The sequence below is a fragment of the Phoenix dactylifera genome, chromosome 1, assembly GCF_009389715.1.
Source record: "Phoenix dactylifera cultivar Barhee BC4 chromosome 1, palm_55x_up_171113_PBpolish2nd_filt_p, whole genome shotgun sequence".
In the NCBI taxonomy this organism is placed as follows: domain Eukaryota; kingdom Viridiplantae; phylum Streptophyta; class Magnoliopsida; order Arecales; family Arecaceae; genus Phoenix; species Phoenix dactylifera.
Window position 1 is genome coordinate 6221818 of NC_052392.1, and position 20088 is coordinate 6241905.

At 43.9% G+C, this 20088-nt stretch overlaps 1 long non-coding RNA gene across 1 annotated transcript; it reads left to right on the forward strand.

Annotated features, from left to right (window-relative positions):
• The first annotated feature begins 2788 nt into the window (after positions 1-2788).
• Positions 2789-3022, forward strand: LOC120113294. Its single transcript, XR_005515195.1, has 2 exons — positions 2789-2880; positions 2950-3022. It is a non-coding gene; the product is annotated as an uncharacterized LOC120113294 (long non-coding RNA).
• Positions 3023-20088: the final 17066 nt, after the last annotated feature.

A 20088-nucleotide genomic window follows, 5' to 3' on the forward strand; every position in this document is an offset into this window, starting at 1 on the left:
TAAATTAGAAGATAGGTTTCCATCTATAAAAATAAAATAAAATATCCATGGATTGTAAGAAAAATTAATATAAAAAATGTAAATCAAATTACCTTGGATGTGCACGTCATCCATGTCTGGACAATCAACAGGTGGCACGTGCGTAGACTGAGACTCGTGCTGCTGGGGCTCGTCGGGCTGTTGGGACCGTAGGGACTGATCGGAAGAAGATCCCACGGATGTGTGCTGAAACTCAACATCTCTGAATCGTTTTCCTCGCGGCATATTGTTACCTAGTATGCACAAAAAGAAGCAATATTAGTTAAATAATAAATAAAATCTAAATGAATTGCAATAGAATATGTCTGTTTCAAGTCACCTCACCTCATGCTCTTACTGCTCCAAGTCAGAAAGCAAGGACACTAATCTTCATGTTAACAGTTCATGAGGATTTTGCCCTTCTAATTTTCAATCCCTAATCCCCCTTGGAGATGCTTTAATTCATGTAGACTATAGAGGGTGGATAATATGATCCCACATCACTGTGTCTTCACCAAGACATTGGACCAAATTTAGTATCTTTCAGCCCAACGCCAGATGAACTCCTTAAGAGACTAACCATATGATTCTCACGTTGTCAACCACCAAATAGTAGCAGTGCCTTTAAAAGAAGAAACCATTGATGCAAAAAATAAACTGCACTATCAATAGCACCATGCTTTTATTGCTCCAGTATAGTATTCCAAATGATAAAGTGTTGCCCTTCTAAGAGTCACCAATAAATTATATTTCTATAACATCCTCTTCAAGTTTCTAAAACTTGTTCTTACCTGGAGAATTCTTGTTAATCAGGTATCAGTGATCATTTGTAGGAACCTCCATCCTCAGCTTGAGCACATAAAAGAACTTTTTTAAGTGGTCTTGGAGTTGTCCTGCTAAACGATGTCAACTACACGCATAGGACATGACTTAATCAAAAATGCTTCAGCTAAACTAAGCCTCAGCTGGACTTTTAATGCCACCTGCTATTTACTTCACTGTAAGAAATAAGAAGCTAGCAGAAAATCATATGTTCCTGCATCTTTAAACTCCACAAGTTTTTACAAAATCCTTAAACCATCTTATAATACTTGGAAAACCAGCAGCAACTAATGCTACCTTATATGTGCAATTTTTTATAACATAACATGTGGGAGAATGACTTAAATATTGCTGTGTCAGATATTCCTTCCAAAATTAAGCATAAGCCACTGCACAACAATTATTAACATCTCTTGGCTTCCTAATCTCCCTCTGAAGACCAATATTTTTTAATGCTAACTATAAGAGAAAAACTTAGGAAAAAAGTTATGTTCAGCCACCTCCCACAAATCCATTATCATTTCATAACATTATCATACTGGATAATTTTGATTCCTAGTCCAAAATAGTCCACCTCATTATGAAAGCAACTACTCCAAATTAACTAAAAAGATAACATGTTACATCATTACCATTCTTGTTAAAAAAAATTAACAAGAATTCTTCAGGTAAGAACAAGTTTTAGAAACTTGAAGAGCATGGAAGGAAACAAGGATGAACACAAGGGTAACTATTATCAGAAGAAACTTCAACCAACCAATAAAAAAAACTTCTTACAAGATGCGAACCTATGGCACATCTTCTCAATAATCAGATGGAGAAAGACAGCTTTTAATGGGTGTAAGAGAAGAAGCTAAACATCAAAAAATAAAACAAAAACTTTTCAAAGTTTCAAGCAACCAAGTTTTCTTTTTTTTATCTTTCCTTTCCTTCCGAAATAGTGGATGCCAGCCATTAATTACAGAGAGGACTGAGAGTAGAAATGGAGCAGCTTTGTTCAGCATAGTTTGCCTCTCACAATTACATTATCCATGATGGAATTGATTCTCCTCCTTCTGATCCCAAAGAGGCCCCATATTCTGTTCTTGAATAGTCTGGTAATAATGGTGCACGAGATCATGAGGCATCATAATTATTATGAGGCTTTTTTTTTTTTGTTTTCAGGGATAAAACAGCAGATTAAAAAAAAAAACCTAAAACAACATAATTATACACCCTCAACTGGTGAACAAATTTTCCTACAGGATTCTAAATGCATAATCTAGGAAAGTCATTAGATATGTTCACAGCAAGCAGTTATGTAGCTTAACGGAGAGTATGAGGATCACTTACCTGAGACGACGGCGATGTCGACGGCGGCGGAGTAGCTAGGGCCGACAGAGGATGAGGAGACGGGGCCGGGCGAGCGTTAAAGATAAGAAACAAAAAAAGAGTTGGAGGAGGAGGAGGAGGAGGAGGAGTATGAGGCTTACCTCAGACGACGGCGAGGTCGACGGCGGCGGAGAAGCGGAATCTTCGATCGCCGATCGGGGCTAGGGATGGAGGTGAGATCAGTTAGAGCAGGAGGAGGAGGAGGAGGAGGAGGACAAGGACGAGGAGAAGAAGGAGGCTTACCTCAGACGAGGGCGAGGTCGACGGCAGCGGGGAAGTCGGCGATGGAGGTGAGAAGTCGGCCGGGTGATGGAGCTAGGGCATCGAGCGATAGAAAATGAGGAGAGGGGGTCGGGCGAGCGGTTGGGGGTATTATGTTTTCTAACGACGCTTTTTAGCGTCATCGACGCCTGGAGATTAACCGACGCTACGTAAAAGCGTCGGAAAAGGTTAGGCCGAGCCAAACTTTACCGACGCTTTAGCCTAGCTTCGGGAAAAGAAAGTCGCCAAAACAATTCAGAGATGTTGAGTTTCAGCACACATCCGTGGGATCTTCTTCCGATCAGTCCCTATGGTCCCAACAGCCCGACGAGCCCCAGCAGCACGAGTCTCAGTCTACGCACGTGCCACCTGTTGATTGTCCAGACATGGATGACGTGCACATCCAAGGTAATTTGATTTACATTTTTTATATTAATTTTTCTTACAATCCATGGATATTTTATTTTATTTTTATAGATGGACTGGGGAGAGTGAGGAGGACACGAGGACCCACTCGAGCACAGGACGTGTGGAGCCTACGTGAGGATGAGAAGATCGTCGTCCAATGCAATGAACAGGGGCAGCCTATCAAGAGGGTAAGGTCCTAATTAAGTAACCACCTTTCATGCTTTCCTAGACACCAATTAGATCAATTAATCTAATATGACTTGCTCATGTCGGTTCACTCTCGACTTGATTGAGGAGGTTTTGATTTAGGTCTCAATTGGGTTTGCTACATCACATGTAAACCTATCTACCCGACTCTCATTCACATCACATGCAAACGGCACATTGCAGGCAGTTATAATCGCAGCAATAATTAAAACTAAACTTTAAATAGGTGATGATCATGGATTCTAGTTAGGTCGTATTACAAGCACATGCACGTCAATCGATCAACTGGTCTTCAACTCTTGAATTGGTTCCAAGCCTCCTTGATTCGATCCTTGACCAACTCTTGATCCAATCGCCATCAACCGCTTAGACCCCTGCTCATCTCATGCATCATCTTTGACTTGATCGTTGACGTATATCACATCACAGAAATACAACCAGATATAAAATAAAATAAAAATAAATTACATCTCCCTTTTAGGAGGCACGCAGGCCTCTCAAAACATCAAATAAGATGCATGCAAGCATCTGAAAAATTACATGACATCACAGATCACATCGCAGGTCATTACATTTGATACCAAAAGGGTTTGAATCCTATGATCATCACCATATGCAACAATTATAATTTTCAGATCTGAAAACTAACTGATTATATCATGACATAGGTTGCTGATCATGCTAATCATGATTCTAAACTTTGTAATCTCATTAACAATGCAATTAGAATCATCATCTTATCACAAAAAAATCAACATGCAAAAATCAGCACCCCTGAAAAATCTGCATGCAGAAATTTTCAGCATGCATGATCATTCAATTTTCAGATCTAATAAGCCTTTAGATAATTAATTCTTACCTTAATCTACGAAGCCTAGGCTCTGATACCACTGTTGGGAACCCGCCCATGCCGCTGATATTTCAAAAAAAATCAGATGGCAGCGGAAGAGGCATGTGCGGGATCGACGTTCATCGCATGAACGTTGTTTCATGAACCGTTCGTAGTTAGGCAAGAATTAAAAACTTTTAAAACCTTTAGGAAGATCAGATCTTCACCTTGTGCGGGTAGATGATCACCGCAAACTGATGATTATGGTTTTGGATGAAGGTTCGCTTGAAGCCGTTCAAGTGCCCGGCCTCTACGGGTATCCACACGAAGCAGAGGACCGATCAAAGCTTTCTTGTCTTCCCGGGGTGCTAGCTCCCTTGCAAAGACTTCTTTTGATGGCTGATTTTCTCTCTTTCAATCAACCCTTGATTGTGCTTGAGAGGAGGAAGAAGAAGGATGAAGAAGAGGAAGAAGAAGAATCCCCACGCAGCCTTCTTTTCTTCCTTGCGTTGGATGAAGGAAGGGAGGAAGAGGATGCCGCCAAGACACCTCTTGGCTTTTCCCTTTGCTTGCGGCTGAAACAAGAGGAGGAGAGGGGGCTCACGGGTGGAGAAGGAAGAGGGCTTCTCATGTTAGCCCTAGGGTGCCGCCCACATCCCCTTTTAAGCATGAAGGGCTCCTACAAGTTAGGAGCCCTTGATTGTTTTCCAAGAAGGGCGCCGGCCCCTCTTGTGTTGCCGCACCAACAAGGGAAAAGAGGAGGGGTGTGCGCCCCTCCCTCTTGGCTAACCCTAGTCCTCCTCTAAGGAGGATTAGGAGGTCTTCTAGTGGCTAAGTCCTAATCTAATTAGGCTTAGTCCAAGGTTCAACCAATTTGGATTTTATACAAGTCCTAATCCAATTAGAACTTGAATGAACCATGACTTAACTTGAACTCTTCAATCCTAACCCAATTAGGAGTCATCTTGATTCATTAGGTTGATGATTAATTATGACTTAAAAAATCCTAATCCAAATTAGGACATATTTGATTTTAGTCCTAATCTAATTAGGACTTTTATTTGAATCCGAAGTCCTAATCCGATTAGGACTCTAGGAATCCTATTCCAAGTAGGAATCCAATTTTAATTCAAAACTCCTAATCTCATTAGGATTGTAGGAATCCTATTCCAAGTAGGAATTCCAGTCCTACTCCAACTAGGATTCCCAGTCCTAATCCAATTAGGACTCTAGGAATCCTACTCGAAGTAGGACTCTTGTTTTAAGTCCAATTAATTCTCTTTGTTCCTTCTTCAACTAAATATCAATCGAATTGATTACTTGTGATTCCTAATCACGATTCAACCATCGGATCGGTCAATACTTCTAGTGTGTGTGACCCCATAGGTTCTATTCTGACTGGTAATGAGATATATTGCGATCTCTTGTTGGGATATGTGGAGACCATTGGTGATGAAGAGAATTGAAGGAGAATCAATTCTGCATAGTTCTGTCTGGCAGACTGTCCGAGTCGACTCGAGCTACAGTCGAGTCGACTCGGGAACAGCCGAGTCGACTCGAGGCTCGTCGAGTCGACCCGGAAGGAGAAACGTCAGAAGACTGAGAAAAACCATGTTTCTGTCTGGACTGTAAGAGTCGACTCGAAGGTTGGTCGAGTCGACTCGAAGCATCGTCGAGTCGACTCGAGCTACAGTCGAGTCGACTCGAGATCGTGCCAGTTATACTAGGATTTGTCCAGACGTGCCAGAGTCGACTAGAACTACAGCCGAGTCGACTCGGGCTCACGGAAAATCATACGGACGAGTTTCCTTTGGTGTTTTTGGTGGCGTTTCGACGGCTATGATCATCTGAAGGTCTTGAGACTATATATAGGACTCATGAGAGCCCTAGAGAATGAGAATTCCAATATTTGAGAGAGACTCTTGTTTGTTTGTGAGGCTAGGGTTTGGGATCCTTCTTCTTGTGCAAAGGGAATTCTACGTGAATCTCTTGTAGAGCGATCGCTTGTGATCGTTCGGGTGTGCGCTATCTCTGTAATCAGTTCATCCTAAGTGAGATTTGGAGCGGTGGAGGACGTAGGCTACTTGTAGCCGAACCTCGTTACATCTTTGTGTTTGCTTTGCTATTTTCTTCTTTCTTCTTCTTTTGATTTGATAATCCGCTGCGGTGCTCAAGTATTTTACCCTATTGATACCAGGGGTAATCTTTTGCCCTTCGTAGCGGAGCGAAGAGGTGATCCTTGAGTCCGGTGTCGAGGGAGCGAGAGAGTGCTTATCCGTTTATTCTCTCTCTGCTTGTCCGACGTTGGTGGTGGTGCCGGTGTGAGTGTGGGTTCCGGCACAGTCGCTGCCCCCAACAAGTGGTATCAGAGCTATTGGTATTCTGCGATGGCGGATGAAGGGAAGTTGCGAATTGAGAAGTTCAATGGCACGAACTTCGGGTTTTGGAAGATGCAAATAGAGGATTATCTTTACCAGAAGGATCTCTATTTACCTCTTGGAGGCAAAGCGAAGAAACCAGAGAAGATGTCCGATGAAGACTGGGAGGTCCTCGATCGGAAGATGCTCGGCACCATTAGATTGTCACTTGCATCTCAAGTGGCATTCAACATCAAAAACGAGAAGACGACGATGGAGTTGATGGCAACATTGTCACGGATGTACGAGAAACCCTCAGCATCAAACAAGGTATTTCTCATGAAGAGGTTGTTTAATCTTCGTATGAAAAATGGCGGCAGCGTAGCAGAATATCTCAACGAGTTCAATGGACTCACGACCCAGTTGGAGTCAGTGGAGATTAGTTTTGACGATGAGATTCGGGCATTGCTAATCCTCTCCGGATTGCCTGATAGCTGGGAGGGCCTGGTGATGGCGGTGAGCAACTCTTCGGCGACGGGGAAGTTGATTTTTGATGACGTTGTGCTTCTGAGTGAAGAAGCAAGAAGGAAATCTTCTGGAGCTACGGAGTCGTCTGGAAGTGCACTAAACACCTCTGACCGGGGAAGACAAAAGAAGGACGGTCGATTTTGAAGCGACTCGAAGTCGAGATCCAGCAGGTCTCGAGCACCTCAGAACAAGGGAGCGAAGTGCTGGAACTGCGGAAAGACGGGGCACTTTAGGAGGGACTGCAAATCTCCTAAAGGGAAGCAAGGCGACCACACCGAAGGAGTCAGCAAGGATCTGGCAAATCTTGCTGAAGACGGTGACATGGATGCCCTCGTTCTATCTTTATCTACCTGTGACGAGTCTTGGGTGATAGACTCGGGCGCGTCTTTCCATGCTACATCCCAACGGAAGCTTCTTGGAGGATATGAGAAGGGAGACTTCGGCAAAATCTACCTAGGGGATGGAGAGCCTTGTACCATACAAGGAAGGGGAAGCGCGGAAGTAAAGTTAATTTCTGGATCTTCACTTGAGCTTGAGGACGTACGGCACGTGCCTCAACTGCAGAGGAATCTGATTTCTGTTGGACAGTTGGCGAGCCAGGGGTACAAGACTACTTTCACAGCTGATCAGTGGAAGATATCCAGGGGTTCGTTGACGGTGGCTAGTGGCAAGAAGGTTGGGACACTTTATGTCGCCAACGGCACGGAGAACTCTATTGGAGTTGTTGCAGCAGATGTGGACACCAAGTTATGGCATTGCAGACTAGGGCACATGAGTTATCAGGGACTGGAGGTGATGCACCAGTTGGGAAAGCTGCAGGGTCTCAGGAGTGTTGAGATGGACTTCTGTGAGGATTGTGTTCTCGGAAAGCAGAAGCGTGTTTCATTCAACAAAGAAGGTAAACCTCGGAAGCAAGAAAAGCTAGATCTCGTGCACACGGATGTGTGGGGGCCTGCACCGGTTTCTTCCATTGGTGGATCTCAGTACTATGTTACTTTTATTGATGATGCTACCAGGAAGCTTTGGGTGTTCTTCTTGAAGCACATGTCAGAGGTATTTGGGGTCTTCAGGAGATGGCAAGCGATGGTAGAACTTGAGACAGGAAGGAGGTTGAAATGCCTGAGATCGGACAACGGTGGTGAGTATTGTAGCAAGGAGTTTGAGGACTACTGTGCAGAGGCTGGGATTGTCAGGCAGAGAACAGTTCCAGGAACACCACAACAAAATGGAGTTGCTGAAAGGATGAACAGAACAATTAATGAGCGTGCCAGGAGTATGAGGATACATGCTGGATTGCCACAGCAGTTTTGGGCGGAAGCAGTTAACACTGCTGCCTACTTGATCAACAGAGGGCCATCAAAGAAACTTGAAATTGGAATTCCTGAGGAAGCATGGACAGCGAAGAAGATCGATTTGGCGCACTTACGAGTATTCGGTTGTACCAGTTATGTCCATGTTGATTCCAGTCAAAGAAGCAAACTAGACGCCAAATCAAAGAAGTGCATTTTCGCTGGATACGGAGGTCAACAGTTTGGGTATCGGCTTTGGGATCCCGAACACAGGAAGATCATTCATAGTAATGATGTGGTATTCAATGAGAAAATACAGCAGAGCACTGAATCAGAAACAAAACCTGTTGAGCCGTGTTTTGTGGATCCTGAAGAGGAGTCTACAAATTCTGGTCAGAAGACTCAGTCAGAGCAAGAACCTGAAGTTTTAGCACCCTCTCCACAACTAAGAAGGTCCACTCGTAGTACTCACGGAAAGCCTCCTCAAAGGTATGATGGGACTCTTAGTTATTTGCTGCTCACAGATAATGGCGAACCTGAATGCTTCACGGAGGCATTGGAGGTTGATACCAGGGAGGAGTGGGAGTTGGCTATGGATGATGAGATGGAGTCATTGGAGCAGAATCAAACGTGGAATTTGGTGGATCTGCCCAAGGGGAAGAAAGCACTGTCAAACAAATGGGTTTACAGGCTGAAGGAAGAGCAGAATGGGAAGAAGCGATACAAGGCCAGGCTGGTTGTAAAAGGATTTCAGCAGAGAGCAGGTATCGACTTCACGGAGATCTTTTCTCTTGTAGTCAAGATGAGTTCTATTCTGGCGGTGCTGAGCATGGTGGCAATAGAGGATCTTCACTTAGAGCAGCTTGATGTGAAGACGGCCTTTCTCCACGGAGATCTCGATGAGGAGATATATATGCAGCAGCCGGAGGGATACATTGCAGCTGGCACGGGTGACTTGGTTTGCAAATTGAAGAAAAGCCTATATGGTTTGAAACAGGCGCCCAGGCAATGGTATCTCAAGTTCGATAGTTACATGCTTGAGATAGGATACAGGAGATGTCAGGAGGATCACTGTTGCTACTTCCGGGACTTCGGCACATCTTACATTATCTTGCTATTATATGTTGATGACATGTTAGTTGCAGGAGCTAGCATGCATGAGATTGCAAAATTGAAGCTGAAGCTGTCAAGAAAATTTGCAATGAAGGATCTAGGAGCAGCAAAACAGATCCTTGGGATGCGGATCAGCAGAGATAGGTCTAAACATATCCTTAGACTATCTCAGGCGGAGTACATCAGCCGAGTACTCAGGAGATTCTGCATGGAGGGTGCCAAACCTGTTGGCACACCGCTGGGTGCCCACTTAAAGCTTTCAAAAGAGCAAAGTCCGAAGACGCGGGTGGAGGAGCTCAATATGTCAAAAATCCCGTATGCATCGGCGGTGGGAAGCTTGATGTACGCTATGGTGTGTACGAGACCAGACATTGCTCAAGCAGTGGGAGTTGTGAGTCGCTTCATGTGCTGCCCAGGCTTGGAGCATTGGCGCGCGGTCAAATGGATACTGAGGTATCTGAGAGGCACGGAGCACATGTCATTGTGCTATGGAGGTTCTGAGATCCGGTTACAGGGCTTTATGGACTCAGACATGGCAGGGGACTTGGACGGCAGGAGGAGCACGACGGGGTACTTGTTCACCTTGGGCAGTGGAGCCGTCAGTTGGATTTCCAGGTTGCAACCAGTTGTTGCATTGTCGACTACGGAGGCGGAGTATGTGGCAGCCACAGAGGCGTGCAAGGAACTAATATGGCTTCAGGGCTTGATGAAGGAACTTGGGAAGGAGCAGAAGGATTGCATGTTATATTCAGACAGTCAAAGTGCAATTCATCTGGCGAAGAATTCAGCTTTCCATTCGAGGACGAAGCATATTGACATACGGTACCACTTCGTGAGGTCATTGCTCGAGCAGGGACTCGTCAAGTTGGAGAAGATTCATACAAGTCAGAATCCTGCAGATATGTTGACGAAGGTCGTCACGGTGGAGAAGCTGAGGAGTTGTTCAGCTTCTGCTGGTCTTCATGCTTGAAGACGTTGAGGAGGCATCGTACCTATCTCACTAGGATGATTCATTTTCAGTGGGAGCACAAAGGAGAGCCAAACAACAAGAGGATATACCCAAGGTCTCCAAGTGGGAGATTGTTGGGGTATGTGGAGACCATTGGTGATGAAGAGAATTGAAGGAGAATCAATTCTGCATAGTTCTGTCTGGCAGACTGTCCGAGTCGACTCGAGCTACAGTCGAGTCAACTCGGGAACAGCCGAGTCGACTCGAGGCTCGTCGAGTCGACCCGGAAGGAGAAACGTCAGAAGACTGAGAAAAATCATGTTTCTGTCTGGACTGTAAGAGTCGACTCGAAGGTTGGTCGAGTCGACTCGAAGCATCGTCGAGTCGACTCGAGCTACAGTCGAGTCGACTCGAGATCGTGCCAGTTATACTAGGATTTGTCCAGACGTGCCAGAGTCGACTCGAACTACAGCCGAGTCGACTCGGGCTCATGGGAAATCATACGGACGAGTTTCCTTTGGTGTTTTTGGTGGCGTTTCGACGGCTATGATCATCTGAAGGTCTTGAGACTATATATAGGACTCATGAGAGCCCTAGAGAATGAGAATTCCAATATTTGAGAGAGACTCTTGTTTGTTTGTGAGGCTAGGGTTTGGGATCCTTCTTCTTGTGCAAAGGGAATTCTACGTGAATCGCTTGTAGAGCGATCGCTTGTGATCGTTCGGGTGTGCGCTATCTCTGTAATCAGTTCATCCTAAGTGAGATTTGGAGCGGTGGAGGACGTAGACTACTTGTAGCCGAACCTCGTTACATCTTTGTGTTTGCTTTGCTATTTTCTTCTTTCTTCTTCTTTTGATTTGATAATCCGTTGCGGTGCTCAAGTGTTTTACCCTATTGATACCAGGGATAATCTTTTGCCCTTCGTAGCGGAGCGAAGAGGTGATCCTTGAGTCCGGTGTCGAGGGAGCGAGAGAGTGCTTATCCGTTTATTCTCTCTCTGCTTGTCCGACGTTGGTGGTGGTGCCGGTGTGAGTGTGGATTCCGGCACAGTCGCTGCCCCCAACATCTCTATCACAATATCATTGAAAACTCCTTTCAATGGATTGGAACGATTCCAACTCTACTCATTAGGGTTTATCGATCATCGAGATAATCCCTGTGAGTCCCACCATCCACCAGTGACACCTAGCAGCATGTAGTTGGCTACCCAGTAGAATAGAATGATGAACCTCTAGGTGCAGTTATCATGTGATACAGTCTTACTATCGTAGATCCCTACAGGACGGAGGTCATGGACAACTCGTCAAACCCCATCGTCTGTCATATGTGAAGATTTATTCGACTTAAGTTCGAGAGTGGAAAACTCTTTCTCCACTGTGCATACTGCCCCGGCCGAGGTCTTACGAACTCAGTCTTATAAATCACATAGGATCTCTCCTTATCTATCAAGGTCGATAGATTCCTTATAGGTGCATACCCTACTCCTACAGTGAACTTACTGCAGCCAATCTACACTACATGAACCCATATGGCTAGAGACCATGTATGTGTGCAGTCAAACTACAATAACCTCACCGTGAGTAGCCGAAGCACCGCAGGTCAAAGGACCAGTCACACTACTGCAACATCAAGCAAGTCACTGATGAGTGGATAGACATCCAAGTGACTTCTTGTCTTGGTCACGCTCAGTACCCTTGTTCTCTAACAAGCACCTGCACTATCACTTCAGTGTCCCTACACTGTGGACTCAAGTCTCGTCCATCCAGAAGAAAAGTGATCTGTGCACTGATCGGATCGATCACCGTCCTCGTGATGATCCATTGATCAGGAGCATTTAGAAATTAATCACCAATGATACATGGCTCAAATTCTCAACTCTTGAGAATATGTATCATCATCTTATTAATTTCTTGGACGATTCATAGACACATAAATAATATGAATGAAAAGATGCCTTTTATTTATTCAATAACAAATAGTCAAGTACAAAATTATGTTCCTAGAATTAATAATGTGTCAGCCAGATTGGCTTCTAGGGCATACATCTAACAATCTCCCACTTGCACTAAAGCCAATTGGTCATATATCTTAGGCCCATCTTCTCAAGGTGGGCTTCAGTCTTCTGCTGACTCAGCTGCTTAGTGAACGGGTCTGCCACGTTATCCGTGGAGTCTACTCTCTGCACCTCTACATATTTCTTCTCAACATAGTCGCGTATGAGGTGGAAGCGCCGCTCTATGTGCTTGGACTTCTGATGAGACCTTGTTCCTTAGCAAGAGCTATGGCGCCATTATTATCGCAGTAGAGTGTTATGGCATCTAATAACATTACACCTAATTCCGCAATGAATTTCTTGAACCAGAAGCCTTCCTTAGCAGCTTCAGAGGCGGCGATGTATTCAGCTTCCATAGTAGAATCAGCAATGATCGGTTGTTTAGAACTCTTCCAATTTACCGTACCACCATTGCACAAGAACACATATCAGATGTTGACTTCCTATCATCGACATCAGTCATGAAGTCTGAATCTGTGTACCCTTCTACCTTTAACTCTGATGATCCTCCAAAAACCAAGAATAAATCTTTAGTTCTTCTCAAGTACTTAAGAATATTCTTCACAGCTGTCCAGTGTTCTTCACCTGGATTCGACTGATATCTGCTTGTGACACTCACAGCAAGGGCTATATCAGGTCGTGTACATAGCATGGCATACATGAGGCTCCCTATTGCCGATGCATAGGGTATCTTGCTCATGCGTTGAATCTCTTCAGATGTGTTGGGGCACATCTTTTTGGAGAGATGAATTCCATGCCTTAGGGGTGAGAGACCCCTCTTGGAGTTTTCCATGCTGAACTTCTTCAGCACCTCCTCTATGTACATCTTCTGTGAAAGGCCAAGCATCCTTTTAGATCTATCTCTATAGACCTTTATTCCCAAAATATAGGATGCTTCCCCAAGGTCTTTCATGGAGAATTCTTTTGACAACCAGACCTTGACCGAGGTTAGCATGGGAATATCATTCCCTATCAGTAGGATGTCGTCCACGTACAGTACGAGAAATACGACAGCGCTCCCACTAATCCTTTTTGTAAACACACGGTTCCTCTTCATTTTTGATGAAATCAAACGTTTTGATTGCGTCATCGAAACGAGTGTTCCAACTCCGAGATGCTTGCTTTAGTCCATAGATGGACCTTTGCAGCTTGCAGACCTTGTGATCTCCATCACTGGAAGTGAAACCCAAAGGCTGTTCCATATAGATATCTTCATCAAGATATCCATTCAGGAAAGCAGTTTTCACATCCATCTGCCAGATTTCATAATCATGAAATGCTGCAATGGCAAGCAATGTTCGGATGGATTTTAGCATGGCTACAGGTGAAAAGGTCTCCTGATAGTCAATGCCTTCGCGCTGACTATACCCTTTCGCCACAAGCCTTGTCTTATAGGTCTCTACCTCTCCATCCGAACCTATCTTCCTTTTGTAGATCCATTTACATCTAATAGGTACAATACCTTCTGGTGGGTCTACTAAGGTCCAGACTTGGTTGGAATGCATGGAGTCTAACTCTGACTTCATAGCTTCCAACCATTTCTCAGAATCGACATCAGATATCGCCTCATTGTAGGTTTTGGAATCCTGTATGTGATCCCTATCTCCCACTAGGAACATTTCCTCGGTATCCTCTTCTAGTATACCTAAATATCTATCGGGAGGATGGGAGACCCTACTAGATCTACGAGGTGGTCGAGGGACATCGTGTACTGGCTCTGTATGAATGGGTTCAATAGGATCCATGACTCGTTGCTTTTCAGAGACTTTCTCTTCAAGCTCAATTTTCCTCCCACTGCCTCTATCAAGGATAAACTGGTTTTTCAGGAAGATGGCGTGACGGCTCACAAACACATTGTGATCCTCTGAGATGTAAAAATTGTATCCTAATGACTCTTTAGGATATCCTATAAAACGAGCACTTATGGTCCTAGCCTCTAACTTGTCTGCCTGTAGTCTCTTGACGTGGGCCGGACATCCCCAAATCTTGAGATGACCAAGACTTGGTTTCTTACCATGCCATATCTCATACAGTGTGGCAGGAACGGATTTAGAGGGAACTCTATTCAATAAATAAATCGCTGTGAGTAAGGCATCTCCCCAAAGGAACATAGGTAAATCAGTGAAGCTCATCATGGACCTGACCATATCCAATAGGGTCCGATTCCTCCTCTCTGACACCTCGTTGAGTTGAGGTGTACCCGGAGGTGTCCACTGTGAGACTATGCCGTTTTCCTTGAGATAGTCCCAGAATTCTCCACTAAGGTATTCTCCTCCTCGATCTGATCGAAGAGTCTTAAGAGGTTTTCCAGTTTGTTTTTCTACTTCATTCTTGAACTCTTTGAACTTTTCAAAAGATTCAGACTTGTGTCTCATAAGATACACATACCCATACCGTGAATAATCATCGGTAAAGGTAATGAAGTACGAATAACGTCCCCTGGCTAGCACATCGAATGGGCCACATACATCTGTATGTACTCGGGTAAGTATTTCAGTGGTCCTCTCCCCTTGTCCTACAAAGGGCAATCTAGCCATTTTTTCCTTGAAGACAGGACTCGCAAACTGGATATGACTCGGAAGTCAATGAGCCTAAAAGCCCATCTTTATCCATTTTGTTCATTCTGTCTTCTCCAATATGGCCAAGCCTGAGGTGCCACAAATATCTTTGGTTTATCTCATCCCTGGATCTTTTGGATCCTTTGGCACTCACTTCTTGCTCGGTAACATTCACAGATACATCCATATGTAAATGATAGAGACTGTCGATCATAAAACCACGTGCAACTATTTTATTTCTGAAATAAATAGAACATCAGTCTTTGTCAAAAGTAAAAACATGACCTTCCTGTGCTAGACATGAAACAGAAATCAAATTTCTGCTAGCAGCAGGTACATAATAGCAGTCTCTAAGTAATAAACTAAAACCAGACGGTAGTCGCAGATGGTAGGTGCCCACAGCCACAGCAGCAACTTTTGCCCCGTTGCCAACCCGAAGGGTTACCGCACCTTCCGCCAGCCTTCTACTTTCCTTTAGACCCTGCATGGTAGTGCATAGATGAGCACTAGAACCAGAATCTATAACCCAACTAGAAGTAGAAGAAACCGTTAGATTAGTTTCAATTATGAGCAAGTCTATACCTTCTGAAGGTGTGTCACCTTTCTTGTTCTTCAGGCTCTCGAGGTATGAAGGACAGTTTCTCTTCCAGTGGCTGTCGACATTGCAGTGGAAACATTTTCCTTTGTCGTTAGCCTTTTTCTTTTGAACTTCCTTCTTTGGCTTCTTGTCTTTCTTTCGCTTCTTAGCAGGCTTCTTTTTCTTCCAAGTAGACTTTCTCTTGGAACCAGAAGTCAACTCAGCAGCAAGGACATTGCCCCTTGAACTTTTCAAGGCTCCCTCAGCAGTTACCAACATGTTTATCAGTTCAGTCTTAGTGCATTCAATTTTATTCATGTGGTAGTTTACTATAAACTGACCAAATGAATCAGGAAGTGACTGTAGGATCAAATCCACTTGTAATTCCTTGTGCATGTTCATTCCGAGCTTCTCAAGCTCCTCTAGGTCCTTGATCATAGTCAGACCGTGATCATGGACAGACTGCCCTTCGCGCATCTTTGTCTTGAAGAGCCTCTTGGACACTTCAAAACGAGCTGTGCGACTCTGCTCACCATACAACTCTTGCAGGTGTGCCAGTATGTCCCTAGCAGTCTTCATATTTTCATGCTGGCATTGGAGTCCATTTGACATGGATGCCATCATATAGCATTTAACTCTAATGTCATCATCCATCCATTTTTGATGCATCTGACGCTGAACATCAGTAGGACGTGTTGGTAGTGTGGGGCTATCTGAATCGAGTATGTAGCCTATTTTCTCACAGTCCAAAACAATTTTGAGGTTTCTAAGCCAGTCCTTGTAATTGGTTCCGGTCAGTCGGTTGGTCTCAAGAATACGGGTCAAAGGGTTTGAAGCTGACATTGTATCTGCAGAGAGTAAAAATTCTAGTTAGACTTTTGTACTTGATCCTAATCTGTTCTAAGGTCTTTTAGAACAAATGTAACTCCCACTATTTTCTCGAATCCCTCACACTCCCCTGGTAGGGAAAACGGAAATCCCACACAACTAGGGTTTCTAGTGGGTACTGCGGTCCCACCGATTTACATGCCACCTCACCTAACAGTTATTGGTGACACATAGATTGATGAATGTACAACTCTTGTACAATGCTTCTCAAGCATGTTGCAGTGTAACTTGGTCTCTAAGCCATGAAAACCTCACCTAACAGTTATTGGTTCCATTTCTTAGTTAAGTCAGACCCACCGTATAACCGTAGGAATAAAGTCGTCATTGGGTCCTCACCTAACAGTTATTGGTGCCCAACCCCACCTTTACCCTACAACATCTCATGTCTATAGAGAGGTCTTGCCCCCCGATGCAACTTGACCACTGTGTCCAGCCGAGACAAATCAACATCAGAAAGACCTTAGCAGCTCTACTACAGTGGAAGACCTATTGACTTAATATTGGTTAATCAGGTCTTAGTGTTTGCAACTTGAGCTCTTCATAAGAGGTAATCGAACAATTGGCCCGGTAAGCAGGTGGGAGGCTCCCCTTACTCAGAGAGTAAGGTCCTAATTAAGTAACTACCTTTCATGCTTTTCTAGACACCAATTAATCAATTAATCTAATATGACTTGCTCATGTCGGTTCACTCTCGACTTGATTGAGGAGGTTTTGATTTAGGTCTCAATTGAGTTTGCTACATCACATGTAAACCTATCTACCCGACTCTCATTCACATCACATGCAAACGGCACATTGCAGGCAGTTATAATCGCAGCAATAATTAAAGCTAAACTTTAAATAGGTGATGATCATGGATTCTAGTTAGGTCGTATTACAAGCACATGCACGTCAATCGATCAACTGGTCTTCAACTCTTGAATTGGTTCCAAGCCTCCTTGATTCGATCCTTGACCAACTCTTGATCCAATCGCCATCAACCGCTTAGACCCCTGCTCATCTCATGCATCATCTTTGACTTGATCGTTGACGTACATCACATCACAGAAATACAACCAGATATAAAATAAAATAAAAATAAATTACATCTCCCTTTTAGGAGGCACGCAGGCCTCTCAAAACATCAAATAAGATGCATGCAAGCGTCTGAAAAATTACATGACATCACAGATCACATCGCAGGTCATTATATTTGATACCAAAAGGGTTTGAATCCTATGATCATCACCATATGCAACAATTATAATTTTCAGATCTGAAAACTAACTGATTATATCATGACATAGGTTGCTGATCATGCTAATCATGATTCTAAACTTTGTAATCTCATTAACAATGCAATTAGAATCATCATCTTATCACAAAAAAATCAACATGCAAAAATCAGCACCCCTGAAAAATCTGCATGCAGAAATTTTCAGCATGCATGATCATTCAATTTTCAGATCTAATAAGCCTTTAGATAATTAATTCTTATCTTAATCTACGAAGCCTAGGCTCTGATACCACTGTTGGGAACCCGCCCATGCCGCTGATATTTCAAAAAAATCAGATGGCAGCGGAAGAGGCATGTGCGGGATCGACGTTCATCGCATGAACGTTGTTTCATGAACCGTTCGTAGTTAGGCAAGAATTAAAAACTTTTAAAACCTTTAGGAAGATCAGATCTTCACCTTGTGCGGGTAGATGATCACCGCAAACTGATGATCGTGGTTTTGGATGAAGGTTCGCTTGAAGCCGTTCAAGTGCCCGGCCTCTACGGGTATCCACACGAAGCAGAGGACCGATCAAAGCTTTCTTGTCTTCCCGGGGTGCTAGCTCCCTTGCAAAGACTTCTTTTGATGGCTGATTTCCTCTCTTTCAATCAACCCTTGATTGTGCTTGAGAGGAGGAAGAAGAAGGATGAAGAAGAAGAATCCCCACGCAGCCTTCTTTTCTTCCTTGCGTTGGATGAAGGAAGGGAGGAAGAGGATGCCGCCAAGACACCTCTTGGCTTTTCCCTTTGCTTGCGGCTGAAACAAGAGGAGGAGAGGGGGCTCACGGGTGGAGAAGGAAGAGGGCTTCTCATGTTAGCCCTAGGGTGCCGCCCACATCCCCTTTTAAGCATGAAGGGCTCCTACAAGTTAGGAGCCCTTGATTGTTTTCCAAGAGGGGCGCCGGCCCCTCTTGTGTTGCCGCACCAATAAGGGAAAAGAGGAGGGGCGTGCGCCCCTCCCTCTTGGCTAACCCTAGTCCTCCTCTAAGGAGGATTAGGAGGTCTTCTAGTGGCTAAGTCCTAATCTAATTAGGCTTAGTCCAAGGTTCAACCAATTTGGATTTTATACAAGTCCTAATCCAATTAGAACTTGAATGAACCATGACTTAACTTGAACTCTTCAATCCTAACCCAATTAGGAGTCATCTTGATTCATTAGGTTGATGATTAATTATGACTTAAGAAATCCTAATCCAAATTAGGACATATTTGATTTTAGTCCTAATCTAATTAGGACTCTTATTTGAATCCGAAGTCCTAATCCGATTAGGACTCTAGGAATCCTATTCCAAGTAGGAATCCAATTTTAATTCAAAACTCCTAATCTCATTAGGATTGTAGGAATCCTATTCCAAGTAGGAATCCCAGTCCTACTCCAACTAGGATTCCCAGTCCTAATCCAATTAGGACTCTAGGAATCCTACTCGAAGTAGGACTCTTGTTTTAAGTCCAATTAATTCCCTTTGTTCCTTCTTCAACTGAATATCAATCGAATTGATTACTTGTGATTCCTAATCACGATTCAACCATCGGATCGGTCAATACTTCTAGTGTGTGTGACCCCATAGGTTCTATTCTGACTGGTAATGAGATATATTGCGATCTCTATCACAATATCATTGAAAACTCCTTTCAATGGATTGGAACGATTCCAACTCTGCTCATTAGGGTTTATCGATCATCGAGATAATCCCTGTGAGTCCCACCATCCACCAGTGACACCTAGCAGCATGTAGTGGCTACCCAGTAGAATAGAATGATGAACCTCTAGGTGCAGTTATCATGTGATACAGTCTTACTATCGTGGATCCCTACAGGACGGAGGTCATGGACAACTCGTCAAACCCCATCGTCTGTCATATGTGAAGATTTATTCGACTTAAGTTCGAGAGTGGAAAACTCTTTCTCCACTGTGCATACTGCCCCGGCCGAGGTCTTACGAACTCAGTCTTATAAATCACATAGGATCTCTCCTTATCTATCAAGGTCGATAGATTCCTTATAGGTGCATACCCTACTCCTACAGTGAACTTACTGCAGCCAATCTACACTACATGGACCCATATGGCTAGAGACCATGTATGTGTGCAGTCAAACTACAATAACCTCACCGTGAGTAGCCGACGCACCGCAGGTCAAAGGACCAGTCACACTACTGCAACATCAAGCAAGTCACTGACGAGTGGATAGACATCCAAGTGACTTCTTGTCTTGGTCACGCTCAGTACCCTTGTTCTCTAACAAGCACCTGCACTATCACTTCAGTGTCCCTACACTGTGGACTCAAGTCTCGTCCATCCAGAAGGAAAGTGATCTGTGCACTGATCGGATCGATCACCGTCCTCGTGATGATCCATTGATCAGGAGCATTTAGAAATTAATCACCAATGATATATGGCTCAAATTCTCAACTCTTGAGAATATGTATCATCATCTTATTAATTTCTTGGACGATTCATAGACACATAAATAATATGAATGAAAGATGCCTTTTATTTATTCAATAACAAATAGTCAAGTACAAAATTATGTCCCTAGAATTAATAATGTGTCAGCCAGATTGGCTTCTAGGGCATACATCTAACATATATTTGGTTATCAGGTT